The following is a 15,507-nucleotide window of genomic DNA, read 5'->3' as shown; positions in this document are numbered from 1 at the left end:
ATCTAATGCTTCTAATGAGATTATAATACCTTACCTCCGTTTATATCGTTCTAAATTAAAACACTAGTTTATAGTCGTTTTATGTTTAGTATTATCGTTTATAGTGTTACAGTTTATATGTTATAGAGTACAGTTTATCCCTGGCACACTTCGGGATTAAGGACTGGTACGTTGAGAAACGATTAACTACGGGGACCTTTCCCCTCAAGGAACACGTGTCAATCGGGTAGACAGTCAAGATGCTGCCGGTTAAGGGCACACTTGTGTGACGGAGATCCTCCACCTGAAACTCGCTTAACATGTTTTTGCTAGGAACATTATAAAATAAAGAACGGACAAACATTTGTTAAAAATACGTTTTTATTCATCTGCAATCATTTTTACGTCAAAACTCGAATGGAATATTTATTATGTCCTATGTTCACACATTTCCAGTACAATGCAAACCATTTCCGTTCCAGGAATACCAAAGCGTTAAAGTATCATTCCCCATGATTTCCTTATTAGTTCACCACATTGGTTCACTGTGCGTCTATGTTGAAGTCAAGGCCATATATCCAACGAACGCGTCATCAATGTACATCCTGAAATCGACTATCTAAAGTCGATTATTACCAACCAAAAAAAACTTTATACTTGAAAAAAAACCTTTTAAAATGTTGAGTAAAGCTCTAACTACAGACGCATTCCAACTTTAGCTCAACAGGAACACTTAACGACTACAATTGAACCCTCTCACAACCAGTGCTCATCACACCACTTCGGCAAGTAATCCGATAACATTACAAACCACCACTGTGCACGTAATTAAACTCACAAAAACTGTAAAACAAAAATGGTCAAAATTATACACAAAAGTACTCGATACGGCTTAATAGGTATAGCCAAATGACATAATATTTGTTCAGTCACCCCGAGCTCTCTGGTTGACTCTCGAGCCACTCCATTACATCCAGCCATCTCTCGGGATCCAACTGCATGGGATCGAAGGTGGAAACTTCTTCAGGACTCATTGCAGCACCTTGAATTTCAGCTTTTGATTTCAGTTTCCTATCATTGTGGACCTTCTGATGCCTGTTCCTGGTTGATGAGTCTGCAAATGTCTTCCCACACACAGGGCACTGGAATGGCTTCTCGCCCGTGTGTGTTCTCTGATGATTATGAAGATTTGATGACTTTGAAAATGTCTTCCTACACACAGGGCAAAGGAATGGCTTCTCGCCCGTGTGTGTTCTCTGATGACTATGAAGCGTTGATGAGTCTGCAAATGCCTTCCCACACACAGAGCACAGGAACGGCTTCTCGCCCGTGTGTGTTCTCTGGTGTCTCTGAAGATGTGATGGCCATGAAAAGGACTTCCCACACACAGAGCAATTGAATGGCTTCTTGCCTCCGTGTACGTGGGGCTGTGGAGAGCGTCTCTGCTCCATGTGAGCGTAGTAATAGCAGCGGTGTTTTCGAGTCAAAAGTACGCTATCGGCCGCAAGGATGTTTAGCGTTTATCCGCGAAAATAGACACTTACTTGGAGATTCACGGTATTTCGATGTCTGGAACCCGTCTGAAGATGTCGCCACGACCTTTCCCGACGCAAAATCGCCTAACTGTCGACACAGCAATTGTGCTCGCCAGGCTGCGTTGTCTCGCGGTTGAAGGGCGATCAGCAGAGCGACGAGTCGTGCGTCCAACCTCATCAAGTTCCCTCTCGAAATGGCATTGAGCTCTGCTTCTGAGCCGCCTTATAACTCCCCCCCTAGGATCCAATCCTTTGCCTTTCAGGATATTCGCATTCGATTGTTAATTTTGGAAGGCACAATCCGCATGTATATTAACATACCGAAGGGTAATGTGCCCATTGTGCTTCATACATGAATATGTAAGTGCATCTCAGTGTGTTATTGTGCGCTTATTTTGAATAAATGGAAAAACACGTTCCCCATGCCCTCCATTGTCTTCGATTTAAAGTGAATGCAGCCCCGTTGCGTTCCCAAAAATCGCCGAGCTTCGGGAGTGAGCACGTACAGACGCGTAGTGACCACACTTGCAATACAATCACTCTAACATCAGTTACCAAAATCCGATCTGGTACATGGTCTCCGCTTGGTCTGGTTTGTATCCGTCATCACTCTGGAGACAAACAGCGAGGCATGGTTTGGCCAGCCACCAGCAGCTATTAAAGTCGCCAAAGCGACTTTAATAGCTGCTCTCAAACAACACTATCACCAATGGTGGTTTACAGGCTAGGCTGTTAAGCGGACAATCAGTCTTTTTGGGCAAGGCGCATGGGAAAATACACACCTCTGTTATCCCATAAACATAATGCACAGCATCGGTAAGGCTGCCTTGTTTGGGAGATGTAGTTTGGGTAAGGTGCTGTCACTGGAGTTAGGCGATGTTACTGGGTTTTCACACGGATTCCTAAAAGCAGCTTAGACGATATGATCCACTGTGCTCCATCTCCCCACATGGACAACGACATTCTCAGTTTAAAAAAAAATGAATAGAAATGTTTAAATACGTTTTTTTAATCATGTGTATTGTATAAATGTTATAATGTGTGATTGGTATACTCATTGATACGACACATTCAACCAACAGTGGACAGTGTGATTTTAACACGACTATTGGGATTCGAATAATTGTAATTCGATTCTAATCCTGCATATCCTACCCCCGGTTGGCATATTAACTTACCATACGTACAACCACAGTGTGATTCTAATTAGCTCAGTGCGATTCTAATGATTAGTATGCGATTATAATCCCATACCTCCAATTATGTGGTTCTGCACTATAACAGTTAATCGTATTTTAAAGCGTAACAATGGATAGGTTGTAGTTCATAGGCTATAATATTATATTTCACTATGTTAGAGTTTAACATGTGAGAGTTTACAATGTCAGAGTTGATCAAATGCGACGATCAAGAGCGTCAATCTTAATCGACGCAGAAGCAAATACAGCAGCAGCAACATCACATTTCGAGGGCGACGCAGCTACTTATGATTCTGCTGCTTCCGCTGCTCAGATATTTGTTGCCAGGCCCTGCTCTTGCGGGACCCCACACGTCTTTGGAAATGATTGAGATGATGATGTCTGAGCTGATAATAATTTAATAAAGAGTACTTTGTTTGTGTGTAGGTCTGTGTCATCGGGGATCAGCGAATACTGCTTATGAATGAACTCACACACCTTTATGACTGACATTGTACTAGTTTTGGTTGATCGAGACGAACAAGGCACGTGCCATGTCCAGACGAATTGATATTAACAATATTGCCCTTAAATATAATGCTAACACTGGATTAACGTTAATACTGGATTAAACATGCACATTTTAAACAGTGCCTCGCATTTATGACTAACGATTCGCATTTGCACATAACATATATTCAAGCACAGTAAAATGCGCATACGAACATATTGTTACTAGAATAATTTTAATGCGATTCTAACCCTGCAAACCCCCACAGTTCGCATATCCGTCCCCCGATTCGATTGAACGTATACTTTACAAACATATGAGCGATTAAAATGCTTCTAATGACATTCTCATACCGTAACTCCGTTTATGGTGGAATCTATTATATAAAATTTTTTTTTTAAGTCGTTTAATGTTTAGTGTTATTGTTCATAGTGTTATCAGTTTACATGTTATAGAGTACAGGTGATCCCCATAAAAACTTCGGGTTTCGGGACCAGAACGTTGTGAAACGATTTACAACGAGGAACTTTCCCTGCCAGAGCGCAAGCCGCTAATTAAAAGAACACGGGGTGGCGGGAACACGTGCTTCCATGGGCGGTCGTAGACAGGTTGTATTGCCCACAGGTGACACCGGGTACGTCCACCAAGTTGCTCCGCCCATGGCGGGGTCTTGTTGAAGTCATAGAGGTGAAATGGCCGCAGTGTGTACCCATGTAGTTATGTCCGTCCCCACCCAGACAGCTCATCCCCATGTCCTGTACAGCCCAAGTCTGGTGTGTCCGACGTGGTGGGGCACTCGGCAACGGAAACCGTACGCCAAAGGAAATGTGTTGTGGCGCCCACAGTTTCTGAGCCCCTGAGGCCCGGGGTGCCTCAAGGATCCGCCACGTGCGAGGAACCGGTGCCTGGAGCTCAGTCAAATTCTTCAAAAGAAGCCAGGGACCTGCCTAATCCTTCAAGGCTGTGGTGCGAGCCCTTGACTTACGACATTAGTGTGATTCTAAGAGGACCACGGAGTAATTCTAATAATTTGAATGCGAATCCAGTGTTAACGTTAATCCAGTGTTAGCATTATATTTAAGGACAAATTGTTGATAACAATTCGTCTCGACATGGCACGTGCCTTGTTCGTTTCGATAAACCAAAATTAGTACAATGTCGGTCATAATGGAGTACGAGTTATTTAATGAGTAGTATTCGCTGAGCCCCCAGATACTAACCTACACACAGTTATGATTAAACAAAGTAACGTTTAGTCGCTAAATTCTCAGCTCAGACATGATCATCGCAATCATGCTCCATGTGAGCGTAGTAACAGCAGCGGTGTTATCGAGTCAAAAGTACGCAATCGGCCTCGATTTAAAGTGTTTAGCGTTGAGTTTTGGATTTTGTTAACTGCTAAAACAAGAACGACACTCGCGTCTAACCGAGACGCAAAAAATTCCCGCTAATTTGACGACGAACACGTTTAAGAGTTTATCCACGAAAATAGACACTTACTTGGAGATTCACGGTATATCGGTGTCTGAAACCCGTCTGAAGATGTCGCCACGAACTCTCCGGACGCAAAGTCGCCTAACTGTCGACACAGCAATTGTGCTCGCCAGGCTGCGTTGTCTCGCGGTTGAAGGGCGATCAGCAGAGCGACGAGTCGAGCGTCCAACCTCCTCAATTTCCCTCTCGAAATGGCATTGAGCTCTGCTTCTGAGCCGCCTTATAACTCCCCCCCTAGGATCCAATCCTTTGTCTTTCAGGATATTTGCATTCGATTGTTAATTTTGGAAGGTACAATCCGCATGTCTATTAACATACCGAAGGGTAATGTGCCCATAGTGCTTCATGCATGAATATGTAAGTGCATCTCAGTGTGTAATTGTGCGCCTATTTTGAATAAATCGAAAAGCTTTGTCCTCGATTTAAAGTGAATGCAGAGAAATTAGCATGTAACTTTAGAAAAGGAAGAGAGCGCCTTCTCGACGAGGGAGTGAACCCCAATAGGTAATATTATTTTACAGCGTTACAATGGATAGGTTGTAGTTCATAGGTTATAATATTATGTTTCACTATGATAGAGCTTAATATGTGAGAATAGACAATATCAGAGTTGATCAAATGCGACGATCAAGGGCGTTAATCGGGTGAGTTTGATCAGAGGCTTGAATCAAAGGCGTCATCCCATCACGGAACATCACCACCCTGCGTATATCACAGCAACAGAAGCAACTACAGCAGCAACAACAGCGGCGACAACAACAGCAGCAACATCACATTTCGAGGGCGACGCAGCTACTTCCGATTCTGCTGCCCAGCTGTTTGTAGTCGGGACCTGCTCTCGCAGGACCCCACACGTCTTTGGAAATGATTGCGATGATCATGTCTGAGCTGAGAATTAAGTAACTCAAGATTACTTTGTTTAACCATAACTTTAGGTAGGTTAGTGTCATCGGGGCTCTGTGAATACTACTCTTGAATGAAATCACACTCCTGAATAACCGACATTGTACTAATGTTGTACTAATTTTGGTTGATCTAGTAGAACAAGGCACGTGCCATGTCCAGACGAATTCTTATCAACAACAGTGTCCTTAAATATGATGCTAAAATAATTGTTAACGCTGGATTTAACGTGCACCTCTTAACCCCTCCCTCGCATTTACGACTAATGATTTGCATTTGCACGTAACATATATTAAAGTCCATTAAAATGCTAATACGACCATATTGTTATTCTAAAAATTGAATGCGATTCTTGCCCTGTACCCCCCCCCCCCCCCCACAGTTCACATATCCGACCCCCGGTTCGATTGAACAGATAATTTACATACATATCTGTATGTCCCCCAAGTTGCTCCGCCCATGGCGGGGTCAGGTAGAGGTCATAGAAGTGGGTGATCTAAAGACAGTGCATCAACTAAGGGACAAGAAAGAGAGAGTTCGAGAAGGGAAGGCGAGACCAAGTGTGGGCGAAGGTTCACGCCGAGAATGAGAGAGGGGGAGGAACGAGGTTTGGGGCTGTTTTGGCTGGTTGCTGTCTCGTCGTCGTCGTTGCTATATCGTGACGCCTGGGGTCTGAAACCGCGTTAAAGGCTAAATAAAATAACCCTCTGCAGTGTGAGTCCGGAGTCAGTGCAATTGTAATGATTCATTATTTCACGGGCTAATATTGGGTTTGTGCGATTATTTTACATATTCATACTGAATATTGTTATTTGATTCCATTTAGATGAAACATTCATCCATTAGTGGACAGCTTGATATTAATACCACCAAAGGGTTATTCAAATAATTTTAATCCCATCCTGATCCTGCACCTTCCGTTTCACATATCCCACCCTTGGTTCGCACGTCCATATTACATGCATACATGTTACATACAGACATTACATTCATGCATATTACATACATGTTACATACTCACGAGTGTGAAGCTAAGAATTCGAATGAGATTCGAATATCACAATTCAATGTACGGTGTTCTAATCTGTAATACGAGTTCACAACATTATAGTTTACTATAACACTAGTTTGTAGTGTTGTTTTAAAGCGTTGAAATGTATAGCTCATAGTTTAAATGTTATATTCTTAGAGGTTATAATGTTAGAGTATGCAATGTGAGTTTACAATTTGAGAGTTTGTGGACGTGCCCTATTCTCGTGGGACCCGACACGGATTTGGAAATAATTGGTATGATCATGTTTGAGCTGGGATGAGCGACTAATGTTTACTTTGATTAATCATAACTGTGTGTAGGTTAGTGCCATCGGGGCTTAGTGAATACTACTCATGAATGCACTCATACTTCTTTCGGATTTAAATTGAAATCCTGTTGGTAGAACAAGTCGCCTGCCTTTTCTAGACGAATTGTTATCTTCAAGTGCGTCCGTAAATATAGTGCTAAAATACACAGCATAGGGAAGGCTGCCTTGTTGGGGAGATGTAGTTTGGCTAAGTCGTTGTCGCCGGGTGATGACACGGATTCTGAAACAATGGAGTTAAACACTCGCTGCTAGGCCCCGTCGACAGCAGCGAAGGCTGTCATATACCGCCCCATTTACGAGTTGGCTGTATGATGTGTATAGTTGAAGGTGTTAGGTGTTGTCTTCTTCTAACAGCTATTAACGTGCCTGTGTTGTCTGTTTTTACGATTTGTCCATTGATGTTGTTTTTATTGCGGCGTTCTGTCACTTGAGTGTTGCAGTTTGTTTAAGAATTCGTCACGTGAGCGTGGTGTTTTGCTTGTGGGAATTTCGCTTTGTCACAATTTGTGATTGTCATAATAATTGTAACGATTCATAATGTCATGAGTTTATAATGGGTTTGTGCGTGTATTTATATAAATATATTCCGTCTTTTGTTTTTCGATGACATCTAGCAGTACACTATACATACATATGAGCAGAGTGCGATTCTTATACAACCAGTGTTCTTCTAATGATATTGTAATACCTTACCTACGTTTACATAGTTATAAATTAAACACTAGTTTATAATCGTTTAATGTTTAGTGTTATCGTTTATAGTATTACAGTTTACATGTTATAGAGTACAGTTTATCCCCGACATACTTCAGGATTAGGGACTGTTACGTTGATGAACGATTAACTACGGGGATCTTTCCCCTCAAGGAACACGTGTTAATCGGGTAGACAGCCAAGATGCTGCCGGTTAAGGGCACACTTGTGTGACGGAGATCCTCCACCTGAAATTCTCTTGACATAGGAACATTATAAAATAAAGACCGGACAAACATTTGTTAAAAATACGTTTTTATTCATCTGCAATCATTTTTACGTCAAAACTCGAAGGAGATATTTATTATGTCCTATGTTCACACATTTCCAGTACAATGCAAACCATATCCGTTCCAGGAATTCCAAAGCGTTAAAGTATCATTCTCCATGATTTCCTTATTAGTTCACCACATTTGTTCACTGTGCGTCTATGTTCAAGTCAAGGCCATATATCCAACGAACGCGTCATCAATGTACATCCTTAAATCGGCTATCTAAAGTCGATTAATACCAATCAAAAACAGCTATATACTTGAAAGAAAAAATGTTTAAAATGTTGAGTAAAGATGTACCTACAGACGCTTTCCATCTTTAGCTCAACAGGAACACTGAACGACTACAATTGAACCCTCTCACAACCAGTGCTCATCACACCACTTCAGCAAGTAATCCGATAACATTACAAACCACCACTGTGCACGTCATTAAACTCTCAAAAAAACTGTAAAACTGAAATGGTCAAAATTACACACAAAAGTACTCGATACGGCTTAAAAGGTATAACCGCATGCAACATTCTATTTCAGTCACCCCGAGCTCTCGGTTTGATCCTCGAGCCACTCCATTACATCCAGCCATCTCTCGGGATCCAACTGCATGGGATCGAAGGTGGAAACTTCTTCAGGACTCATTGCAGCACCTTGAATTTCAGCTTTTGATTTCAGTTTACTATCATTGTGGACCTGCTGATGCCTGTTCATGGTTGATGACCGTGCAAATGCCTTCCCACACACAGGGCACAGGAATGGCTTCTCGTCTGTGTGTGTTCTCTGATGACTCTGAAGATGTGATGACTGTGCAAATGTCTTCCCACACACAGGGCACAGGAATGGCTTCTCGCCCGTATGTGTTCTCTGATGGTCTTGAAGAGTTGACGAGTGTGCAAATGCCTTCCCACACACAGGGCACAGGAACGGCTTCTCGCCCGTGTGCGTTTTCTGATGAGTTTGAAGAGTTGACGATTGTGCAAATGCCTTCCCACACACAGGGCACAGGAATGGCTTATCGCCCGTGTGTGTTCTCTGGTGACTCTGAAGATGTGATGACTTTGCAAATGTCTTACCACACACAGGGCACAGGAATGGCTTCTCGCCCGTGTGCGTTCTCTGATGAGTTTGAAGAGATGACGATTGTGCAAATGTCTTCCCACACACAGGGCACAGGAATGGCTTCTCGCCCGTGTGTGTTCTCTGGTGTCTTTTAAGATTTGATTGCCGTGAAAATGCCTTCCCACACACAGAGCAATTCAATGGCTCATTGCCTCCGTGTGCGTGGGGATGTGGAGAGCGTCTCTGCTCCATGTGAGCGTAGTAACAGCAGCGGTGTTATCGAGTCAAAAGTACGCTATCGGCCGCAAGGATGTTTAACGTTGAGTTTTGGATGTTGTTAACTGCTAAAACAAGAACGACACTCGCGTCTAATCGGAGACGCAAAAAAATCCCGTAAATGTGACGACAAACACGTTTAAGAGTTTATGTGCGAAAATTGACACTTACTTGGAGATTCACGGTTTATCGATGTCTGGAACCCGTGTGAAGATGTCGCCACGAACTCTCCCGACGCAAAGTCGTCTAACTGTCGACACAGCAATTGTGCTCGCCAGGCTGCGTTGTCTCGCGGTTGAAGGGCGATCAGGAGAGCGTCCAACCTCATCAAGTTTCTTCTCGAAATGGCATTGAGCTCTGCTTCTGAGCCCACTTATAACTCCCCCCCCAAGAATCCAATCCTTTGTCTTTCAGGATATTTACATTCGATTGTTAATTTTGGAAGGCACAATCCGCATGTCTATTAACATACCGAAGGGTAATGTGTCCATTGTGCTGCATGCATGAATATGTAAGTGCATCTCAGTGTGTAATTGTGCGCTTATTTTGAATAAATGGAAAAACACGTTCCCCATGCCCTCCATTGTCCTCTATTTAAAGTGAATGCAGCCCCGTGGTGTTGCCAAAAATCGCCGAGCTTCGGGAGTGAGCACATACAGACGCGTAGAGACCACACTTGCAATATAATCACTCTAACATCAGTAACCAAAATCCGATCTGGTACATGGTCTCCGCTTGGTCTGGATTGTATCTGTCATCACTCCGGAGACAAACACGAGGCATGGTTTGGCCAGCCACCACCTCATTTGCCAAAACGACTTTAATAGCTGCTCTCAAACAACAATGTCACCAATAGTGGTTCATGGGCTAGGGTGTTAAGCGGACAATTAGTCGTTTTGGGCAAGGCGTATGGGATAATACACACCTCTGTTATCCCATGAACACAATACACAGCATCGGGAAGGCTGACTTGTTGCGGAGATGTAGTTTGGGGAAGGCGCTATGACTGGAGTTCGGCGATGTGACTGGGTGATCACACGGATTCCAACACAGCGGAGACGATACAGTCCACTGCACTCCATCTCCCCACATGGACCTCGACATTCTCAGTTTAAAAAAAATGAACATGTATTTTAAAAATAAGTTTTTGAAATCATGTGTATTGTTTATATGTAAAAATGTGTGATTGTTATATTCTTTGCATGTGTGTATGTGTCGGGGTCGCTGGCCCCCGAAGTCCCTCCATGCTCCGTGCGTGTGGCAGGGGCCCCGCCCGACGGCTCCCCTCCCTGGTCCGTCCCTCCGCGAGCTCGTGTGAGAGGCATAGCTCGCCGCCCGCTCTCGTTCACCTGCAAACGCTGCGTTGTCTCTCCACGGCTCACGCGCTATTAAACGGGGGTCAGGGGTCGGAGGGCGAACGACGCTGCCCTCACACTGCGCGAGTCCCGGCGGCGACAGACGGAGCGGGGACCTGCGGGCGCACCGACCCCTTCCCCCACACTACGAGCGCACACACGCGACACCCACTCGTGCGCCGCTCTACGCAGCGCTCACTCACGTGGCGAACTACTGTGTACACACGCGCACCCACACACGCCGCTCCGCGCACTCCAACTCAACTCACGTTATGATCGCGCACCTGTATCACACACGGAGTGAACCCACGCGACACCCGCTCTCGCGCCGCTCTGCGCAGCGCTCCCCCGAGGCGAGCCGCAGCACTACACTCACCCCTGACTACTCGCGTTATGATCGCGCACCTGTATCGCGCACGGGGTGGACGCACGCACCTACACGCAGCTCCCCACGCGACACACTGCTCAACAAGATCACGCGAGACCACGCTTCGCTATTAATGATTTATTATCTGCTACTCGCGAATTGATGCTAAGTCAGTGAGTCGACGAGGCTGGCCCACGCTGATACCTTTATGCCTATTCCCGATTTATCTGCTATGATTATAATTCACCTCCTTACTCACTGTTAGGTGCTCACGGCGGTCCGTTGATCCCCTGCTCGCAGCGTACCTCGGTGCGTCACACGGACGTCCGGGTCGCTGGGCTGGAGCTGCGTATCGTCGCCTCGCGCTAGAGTGAGAGACCCCGATTTCCCCTTTGCGTCCACTATTTATCCTCCCTACCTCAAAGGGTGTCGGCTCTGAACAATGGGCTCGCGCCCCTCTAGCACGCGCACCGCGGTTCCGGGCGCCTGTGATATGCTAATCAGTGCGCGGCGTAAATTCTAATTAATCCCTTTCCCTCCCTAACAATGGTGCCTACGCGCTCAAGCGTAATATCCCAACCATCCGTGACTATGCGCAAGAGCCCCTGCGGTCCCGCTACTCATGCTGTCCCGTCCCTCCCCTGCTTGCCCCGTCGACACGTGGGTGGTGTGTGTGGGGGATGCGCTTCAACCGCGGTGGCCGAATGCCCCTCGCCGCGGCCACACCATCTTAAGGCAGGTCGCAGCGCCGCGGTGCAACGTAGCGTCGGGGGAGGCCGTCCAATTCCCTGATTGCCGGAAACCGTGAGAGTTAATCCCGATAAGGGTTTCTCAGATAAAAACCGGTCAATCAGGTGACCTTCCCTTCCAGCTCTATGGGGGGGGGGGGGGATGCGTGCGGGTGTGTTCATGTGAGGTGAGGTGAGGGGGACGAGGGGTTGGCTCCGTTGCTTGGTGGTGACGAGGTCGGGGATGGGGCGCCTGCTGAACGGCTTCGTGGCGGCGGCATCACATAATCAACGTACATTAGGCATGCGAATTAAGTGAACCCATTGTCCTTGTACTTCCTGTCGATTTTGTGTACTAAAATAGCCGTGCCAACGGTAATCCTAATTGAAGAATAGTGACCGGAATAGACATGCTTTAGTAACGAATTGTCATGTTCTGTTTAAGTGACAAACCTTACTATTTTGATGTGTCGGGTGGTGGCGGGTTTATCAAAATATATTTTTTACTTACGCAATTTATCCCCAAAAACCTGTTCGATTGAACATACACTATACATATTTATAAGCAGAGTGCTATTCTAAAACTTATAATGAGATTTTAATACCGTACCTCCGTTAATGGTGTAATAAATTATTAAACCAGTTTATAGTAGTTTAATGTTTAGTGCTATCGTTTATAATGTTACAGTTGACATGTTATAGAGTACAGGTGATATCCAGTATACTTCGGGATTAGGGACCAGAATGCTACGAAACGATTTATAACGGGGCCATTCGCCTCTAGGAACATGTTAATGGGGAGACAGCCAAGATGCTGCTCGTTAAGGGCAGACTTGTGTGACGGTGATTAGCGAATACTACCGAATAATTAGCTCACACTCATTTATGACAAGATTTGTCGTAATTTTGGTTGATTATGGAGAACAAGACACCTGCTATGTTGACGAATTCTTAGTACATATAGTGTACTTACCTATATTGCTAAAATATCGTTAACACTAGAATAAACTTGCAGTTCTTAGCCATCTCATCACGTTGCTTCAAAGATGCTCTAGGTTGAGTGTCCTGATGTGGTCTGAAGCATTTACTGTGATTAAATTGAAGCATTCAAAGCGGTCCACAACCCTGAATTGTGTAGCTTGGAATAAAGGAGGAATTCGCATTTATTTTTTGTTTTTTTGAACCTGAGGCCATAATTAGGAGGTACATCACAAGCGAAAGCGATAGTATTTGCCAAGAATATCTTCATTAATCGAGAACGAAAGTAGGAAGTTCAAATGGTGTCATATACCGCCTAATTTTCGAGTTGGATCTTTGGGGCTGTATAATGTGTAAAGTTGAAGGTGCTAGGTGTTTATCCCCGACATACTTCGGGATTAGTGACTGGTACGTTGATGAACGATTAACTACGGGGACCTCTCCCCTCAAGGAACACGTGTTAATTGGGTAGACAGCCAAGATGCTGCCGGTTAAGGGCACACTTGTGTGACGGAGATCCTCCACCTGAAATTATCTTTACATGTTTTTGCTAGGAACATTATAAAATTAAGACTGGACAAACATCTGTTAAAAATACGTTTTTATTCATCTGCAATCATTTTTACGTCAACTCGAAGGGAATATTTATTATGTCCTATGTTCAAACAGTTACAGTACAATGCAAACCATATCCGTTCCAGGAATACCAAAGCATTAAAGTATAATTCCCCATGATTTCCTTATTAGTTCACCACATTTGTTCACTGTGCGTCTATGTTGAAGTCAAGGCCATATATCCAACGAAAGCGTCTTTAATGTACATCCTGAAATCGATTAATACCAATAAAAAAAGCTATACACTTGACAAAAAAGTGTATAGCTTTTTACCTACAGACGCATTCCAACTTTAGCTCAACAGGAACACATAACGACTACAAATGAACCCTCTCACAACCAGTGCTCTTCACACCACTTCGGCAAGTAATCCGATAACATTACAAACCACCATTGGGCACGTCATTAAACTCTCACAAATACTGTAAAACTAAAATGGTCAAAATTACACACAAAAGTACTCGATACGGATTAAAAGGTATAACCACATGACATAACATTTTTTCAGTCACCCCGAGCTCTCTGGTTGACTCTCGAGCCACTCCATTACATCCAGCCATCTCTCGGGATCCAACTGCATGGGATCGAAGGTGGAAAATTCTTCAGGACTCATTGCAGCACCTTGAATTTCAGCTTTTGATTTCAGTTTCCTATCGTTGTGGACCTTCTGATGCCTTTTAAGAGTTGACGACTGTGAAAATGCCTTCCCACACACAGAGCACAGGAATGGCTTCTCGCCCGTGTGTGTTCTCTGATGAATCTGAAGATGTGATGACCTTGCAAATTTCTTCCCACACACATGGCACAGGAATGGCTTCTCGCCCGTGTGTGTTCTCTGGTGTCTCTGAAGATTTGATGACCGTGCAAATGCCTTCCCACACTCAGAACACAGGAACGGCTTCTCGCCCGTGTGTGTTCTCTGGTGTCTCTTAAGACTTGATTGCCGTGAAAATGCCTTCCCACACACAGAGCAATTTAATGTCTCCTTGCCCCCGTGTGCGTGGGGCTTTGGAGAGCGTCTCTTGTCCATATGAGCGTAGTAACAGTAGCGGTGTTATTGAATCAAAAGTACGCTATCGGCCGCAAGTATGTTTAGCGTTGAGTTTTGGATTTTGTTAACTGCTAAAACAAGAACGACACTCGCGTCTAACCGAGACGCAAAAAAATCCCGCTAATTTGACGACGAACACGTTTAAGAGTTTATCCGCGAAAATAGACACTTACTTGGAGATTCACGGTATATCGATGTCTGGAACCCGTCTGAAGATGTCGCCACGAACTCTCCCGACGCAAAGTCGCCTCACTGTCGACACAGCAATTGTGCTCGCCAGGCTGCGTTATCTCGTGGTTGAAGGGCGATCAGCAGAACGACGAGTCGAGCGTCCAACCTCATCAAGTTCTCTCTCGAAATGGCATTAAGCTCTGCTTCTGAGCCGCCTTATAACTCCCCCCCTAGGATCCATTCCTTTGTCTTTCAGGATATTTGCATTCGATTGTTAATTTTGGAAGGTACAATCCGCATGTATATTAACATACCGAAGGGTAATGTGCCCATTGTGCTTCATGCATGAATATGTAAGTGCATCTCAGTGTGTAATTGTGAGCTTATTTTGAATAAATGGAAAAACATTGTCCTCGATTTAAAGTGAATGCAGAGAAATTAGCATGTAACTTTAGAAAAGGAAGAGAGCGGCCTTCTCGACGAGGGAGTGAAACCCAATGGGTAATATTCTTTACAGCGTTACAATGGATAGGTTGTAGTTCATAGGTTATAATATTATGTTTCACTATGATAGCGCTTAAGATGTGAGAGTCTACAATATCAGAGTTGATCAAATGCGACGATCAAGGGCGTCAATTGGTTAAGTTTGATCAGTCTTTGATCAAAGGCGTCATCCCATCACGGAACACCACCTCCCTGCGTATATCACAGCAACAGAAGCAACTACAGCAGCAACAACAGCAGCGACAACAACAGCAGCAACATCACATTTCGAGGGCGGCGCAGCTACTTCCGATTCTGCTGCCAAGCTGTTTGTAGTCGGGACCTGCTCTTGCAGGACCCCACACGTCTTTGGAAATGATTGCGATGATCATGTCTGAGCTGAGAATTAAGTCACTCAAGATTACTTTGTTTAACCATAAC

General features: G+C 44.5%; 1 protein-coding gene and 1 pseudogene across 1 annotated transcript in view; one reads left to right on the top strand and one right to left on the bottom strand.

Annotated features, from left to right (window-relative positions):
- Positions 1-15,507, top strand: part of LOC144953873 (uncharacterized) — a 102,120-nt pseudogene that overhangs the window by 44,513 nt on the left and 42,100 nt on the right.
- LOC144953866 (uncharacterized) overlaps positions 1-15,507 on the bottom strand; it is a 67,750-nt gene that overhangs the window by 28,350 nt on the left and 23,893 nt on the right. The gene's annotated exons all lie outside the window — the stretch shown is intronic.

The sequence above is a fragment of the Lampetra fluviatilis genome (assembly GCF_964198595.1).
Source record: "Lampetra fluviatilis chromosome 74 unlocalized genomic scaffold, kcLamFluv1.1 SUPER_74_unloc_1, whole genome shotgun sequence".
Classification (NCBI taxonomy): Eukaryota; Metazoa; Chordata; class Hyperoartia; order Petromyzontiformes; family Petromyzontidae; genus Lampetra; species Lampetra fluviatilis.
The sequence above is the reverse complement of the archived record's forward strand: the minus strand, read 5'-3'. Positions and strand labels throughout refer to the sequence as shown.